This window comes from Myodes glareolus, chromosome 8 (genome assembly GCF_982192425.1).
Source record: "Myodes glareolus chromosome 8, mMyoGla1.1, whole genome shotgun sequence".
Lineage (NCBI taxonomy): Eukaryota > Metazoa > Chordata > Mammalia > Rodentia > Cricetidae > Myodes > Myodes glareolus.
Genome location: NC_142033.1, coordinates 37,130,720 through 37,136,636, shown reverse-complemented (window position 1 = coordinate 37,136,636; position 5,917 = coordinate 37,130,720). Strand labels below are relative to the sequence as shown.

At 35.9% G+C, this 5,917-nt stretch overlaps 1 pseudogene; it reads left to right on the top strand.

Annotated features, from left to right (window-relative positions):
• The first annotated feature begins 1,016 nt into the window (after nt 1-1,016).
• LOC125387827 (ribose-phosphate pyrophosphokinase 1 pseudogene) lies at nt 1,017-2,833 on the top strand (annotated as a pseudogene).
• Nucleotides 2,834-5,917: the final 3,084 nt, after the last annotated feature.

The window sequence follows — 5,917 nt, the reverse complement described above, 5'->3', positions numbered from 1 at the left end:
AGGATATTCTTTTTTATTTCTTTTCTTTTTTTTTTTAATACAGCATTACACCATGTAGCCCTGGCTTTCATGAAGTTCACTACATAGAAGATTTATCAAACCCCCAGAAATCTTCTGCCTCTGCTTCCTCAGTGTTGAGATTAATGGCATTTACCACTACCCCCAGCCCATTAGTGTTTTAAGTTCTTGATGTGAAAATTAATATTTTAACATATTTCATAACTTTTAAATATTGATTTATATTTTCCTTAATCACATAAGTATTTTTTCTACATATAAATATTTACAACATGTGCATGCATGGTGGCCTCAGAAGTCAGAAGAGGGCTTCTGCATCTAGAATTATAGATGACTGTGAGCTACCATGTGGGTGCTGGGAGTCAAACCTAGTTCTCATTTTCAACAGCAATAAGTGCTCTTCATAGCTAAGACTTCTCTACAGATCAAGATTACAAAACTTAAGTGACCTATCCATTCACAAACTGTAATATGATATACAGTTTTCTGAAAATATCTATACTTTTATGCCTTGAGTAAGAGACTACTACCTTATAGAGTAACAAGTCTAATTTTTCTCATGGCAAAATATATATGTCATCAAGGTTTTTGAGATGTCCTTATCTGGATATGCATAATGCTGTTACAAGGAATTTTATGCTAGGAGAGATTATGTAAGAGAGAGAAGAGAATAAAGGGAAAGAGAGAAGAAAAAGAAAACAGGGAAGGAGGGAGGGAGGGACAAACACACATGCACACACAAACACATACACACACACGGGAGAGGAAGAACAAAATAGAAAATGTGGAAGTCTATATTCTGCAAAAACTAGGGCATCATTCTCCGCAGACAGCAAAAGAAGCACATTTGCTATCTTGGTTTTAATTTAGTAAATCTAAATTTTTAAACTGTTTATATCCAAATATTTAACATAATAAGTTTGTGTCATCTTGAGCATAAAAAATTTTGCAGGGTAAGATGGTGGAGTAGGAACGGTCCGGTGGGTTTTCAGGAGCAAAGAGCGCGTCCGTGTAGTTGCCCAAAATGCCGAATATCAAAATCTTCAGCGGGAGCTCCCACCAGGACTTATCACAGAAAATTGCTGACCGCCTGGGCCTGGAGCTAGGCAAGGTGGTGACTAAGAAATTCAGCAACCAGGAGACCTGTGTGGAAATTGGAGAAAGTGTACGTGGAGAGGATGTCTACATTGTTCAGAGTGGGTGTGGTGAAATAAATGACAATCTAATGGAACTTTTAATCATGATTAAAGCTTGCAAGATTGCTTCGGCCAGCCGGGTTACTGCTGTCATCCCACGTTTCCCTTATGCCCGCCAGGATAAGAAGGATAAGAGCCGGGCTCCCATCTCAGCTAAGCTTGTTGCAAATATGCTATCTGTGGCAGGAGCGGATCATATTATCACCATGGATCTACATGCATCTCAAATTCAGGGCTTTTTTGATATCCCAGTGGACAATTTATATGCAGAGCCAGGTGTCTTAAAGTGGATAAGGGAGAATATATCTGAGTGGAGAAATTGTACTATTGTCTCACCTGATGCTGGTGGAGCCAAGAGAGTGACCTCCATTGCAGACCGATTGAATGTGGATTTTGCCTTGATTCACAAGGAACGGAAGAAGGTCAATGAAGTGGACCGCATGGTGCTAGTAGGCAACGTGAAGGATCGGGTGGCTATTCTTGTGGACGACATGGCTGACACTTGTGGTACAATCTGTCATGCCGCTGACAAACTTCTCTCAGCCGGAGCTACCAGAGTTTATGCTATCCTGACTCATGGAATCTTTTCTGGCCCAGCCATTTCTCGCATCAACAATGCATGCTTTGAAGCAGTAGTAGTCACCAATACCATACCTCAGGAGGAGAAGATGAAACACTGCTCCAAAATACAGGTGATTGACATCTCCATGATCCTTGCAGAAGCCATCAGAAGAACCCACAATGACGAGTCTGTCTCCTACCTGTTCAGCCATGTTCCTTTATAACAGTAAAACTTCTGAAGCTTTGAAAATAAACCAACCCCACCCCTCATGTTTCTTGGTATTTGAGTTCAGCAGAAGACCCAGCTTGCTCCAGTGTAGATTTTTACTTCCCACATTAGATGCATTAGAATTTAGCCTAAATTGGAAAAAGACAGATTATGGTTAACTGCTAGGATGTCCTAGGATGTGTTGTTTCATCCTGCCTTGCTTGTTTATTTTGTGAGCCTTGGCAGCTTTAACTAGAGGTCAGCTGCTGAAAGATGTATAGACTATTGAGAATATTCCACAAGGTCCATAGGATATAATTGACAGAGCTCATACTCCATTGCATGCAAATGCTTTGGGGTTTTTCTTCATTCAGGATGACTAGCAACAAAGTCAACCCATATGTGATACATTTTCAGAGGTTTGTGCTAAACTGTAGCAAGAACCCTGAGCATCCTTAAACATAGTTCCAGTAGTTGAGCACCCTGTTAGACAGGGGCAGGTAGCTCGATGCAGTAATTAACTTTTGGGAGGAAGAAGCCTGATCCATTGCTGTCTGTTTAGCTCTATAGCTTGAATTCTCTACACCTGTTCCTTTCCATTTGGCTTTATCTTCAGCCATCTTGACCTTTTTCTAGCCAAAAATATCTTGGACTCAGTGATCATTGTGCTTGTACCATAATCTTCTGTAAGACAAACTTGCTTCTTGATATGTAGCTGCTAGCTTTCACATTAGATAGATACTTTGCTGTAGTGTAGTCTTCCTTAGCCTATTACCACTGTGGCAGTAGGTTTGAGGTGGTGTCTTAGTGCCTTTTGATTACGTATTTAAGTATTTAATTTTCGTCTTTCTTGGATTCATTTGGTCTCTCAATTGAACAGATTTCTGCTAAACGATTTGGTGTTATAATCTCTTGTTGAGAACTTAATAAAATGTCTGTTAATGTATGCAAAAAAAATAAAATAAAAACATTTTGCAGGCTTAGTTTATGGCAGAATGTTGACTTTCCATAAAATTATATAGATGGCCACAAAATTAATAGAAGTCATTACCAAAGCAGTTTTATGTTCTATATAATATCCCAAGGTAATAATTTTGTCTTAATCATGTGGATTAATTTAGGTGATACATTTTATCATTATTGTAAATATGTTGGTTGTCTTTTGCTTTCCAAAATTTCTTCATAATTCAATCAACTGTATAACAACTGGTCAATGTCCCTTACACAGAGAGCCAAATTCCACTATAACATACATTCACTCTTTGTGCAGGCATTTAATTAAATGTAGTATTTGACAACCCATTAATGACCCATGCGGGTCTCAGATAAAAATTAAAAAATTATTAATTTCCTATCACAAAGCATTATTGAAAGAAATGTAAAAATGTTAACTAAAATTGACTTGGCAAAAAAAGTATTCCTATCTGATCAGCACAAACTGCTCCATATCAAGAAATTAAAATAGAACTCAGTAAGCAAAAATATACAATTTAAAGTTGTCTGACAATAAAATAAACGTAGACAAATCCACATAATGAATTTGTTTCATTCTCAGTGTCACTTTTGATATCTTTTATTTTACTCACACATGAAAGAACACCATGCTGCTATAATTGCAGCCATTATTATGAACATGAATGATGTTGTTTTCCTTTTCAATCATTAAATGTTAAAAAAAAAAACCTGTGCAGTTTCCCTTGGATTAGATCTAAGGCATTTGCAATAGATGGAAATTATAGTAAATGTTATAATATTTCAATTTCCACTAATTAATCTTGGAGCTGCTTTGTTTTTCAAAAATCATCAATGTACTGGAAATTATAACTTTTTCTGTCACAATACATATTCATCATAGAGATTAAATTTACAGTTAGTATAAATGCATTGTTTCTTAAATCATTTCTGAGTACACAAATTGACAATATTTTAAGCCTTTTTTTATTTTTGCAAGACATGGTTTCTCTGCTTTCTTTGAATGTTTTTATTTTTTTTTTTAAATGAATTGAAACTTAAAGGAAGTAGAGCCTAGCCAAGTCTCTGAATTTCTTGGGAACCTCGGGGAATATCTATAGAAAGTCTCTTTCATGTATCTATGTAATTGATAACTGTGCTATGGACAAATGTTTATCTTTATTTCATTGCATATAAATAATCAAAACCACATAAATGAGGAAGAAGATAATTCAAGGTAGATGAGAGCCTGCAAGCATGTCTTTAGGTAAATGCACATTTGAGAATCCCTTAGGAAATGGTTTGTGAATGAAATCTCAGACTTTAATCTTATCTTTTGAACAAGTGTCTGGGAACTCCTAAAATAAACATTTTAATATTTTGTAGTTTATATGAACACGTCCTATGCATTACAGGCACTATAAGTAAACACTCCAGAGCCAAAATATGAATCTTTTATAATTCCATAGCTGCATTCATCATTTCACTTTTTTGCATGTTAACACCTAGAAAATTTTTAAAAGCATTACAAATCATATTTATGTCTGTCAGTTATGTTTCCTTTATGTTAGAAGAGGCATACACTGGCTGTGTAGTATTCTCAATAAAAATGCAGTATTTTGAGGAGTCTCTGCCTTCAGTTCCAGTTTCTTTCATCATTCTTTCATGAAAAAAAAAAAGTGTCTAGACTCTTCTGGTACTCTTGTGTACGCTTGAAATATTTTATTCCTAGAATATTTAACTGTCACTAGGGGGAAATAGTAAATCTTTATTTAAATACATCTTTTCATTACAAACTACATCTATTTTGGCATCAGTAGATGTTCTGGTTCATTATCATCTCCATCAGAGTAGCTGAGGCTAATTGAAAGGCACTGCAAAGAACCAAATTCAAGTCTGTTGACTTTCTCTCATTAATAATGGTTAAAGAGAATTATCAAACCTTCATGTGAGGCCTTAGCCATTCCTTCTTACATCTTCCTTCTAGGTAAATTTAATTTTGCAATCTTCATGTGGACTTGTGACCTCCATTGGCAATGGAACATACAGACTATGAGATACCAAAAGTGGCTTATCTCAAAGCTATAACAGAAAAATTGCCATCCATGCTTGGGTAGAAGATACTTTCTGGTAGTGTGACTGGTATAGGATCACCACACTCTTGCACTATACTAAAGTTCTGTAAGATCAGTAAACTCATTGGTTCCCTAAAACTGAGCCTTGGTGGAATCATAATTTGTTCTGTCCTTAGAGTCCTCAAAGAAGTGAGTAATTATTTGTTTGACTATCCCTGAACACTTTTACATTATTTTAGTGCAAAAGGCACAATAACACTGTTGTATTTACTCAGTATTTTCTTTTAAAAAAATAACTAGTATCTAGTTCTAAACTGTAATGTTAATAATAAAATGATTTGGTATTCTATGCTGTAAAATTATGTAACCATTAGTTACCAATAAACACTTAAAGATCAGGCCACTATACCTCATCTCATTATGCAGTGGTAATGAATGACTTCTGTTTAAAATATTGAAAATATTTACAATCTCAAGTTTATTTTAAATACTCTAGGGCATTTCACACTATTTTGTGATTTGGCAATTTTTTAAAAAGATGATTCTCAATTCCCTCCCCTCAAACATCAGCATACCCTGCAGAAGGGAAAGCAGAAATATTGTAAGAGCCAGAAAAGATGGAGAGTACTAGGAAAACAATGTCTCTAAAGATCAAGATTCATCTGAACTCACAGAGACTGTAGCAGCATGTACAGGGCCTATATATGTCTTGGCCTGATGGGGTCCCAGAACTGGGAAGGGAAGTGGATAAGGACCCACATCTAACCCAGGAATTCTCACTAATTGGTAGCCACCTGCAAATTAAAATTTTGTTTTCTCATGAGTGGAGTTTCAGTTGATATACAAACTACTCTTAAAGGCAGACTCCATGTTCAGTCATAGATGGCCAACAAAATATGATCTCAATG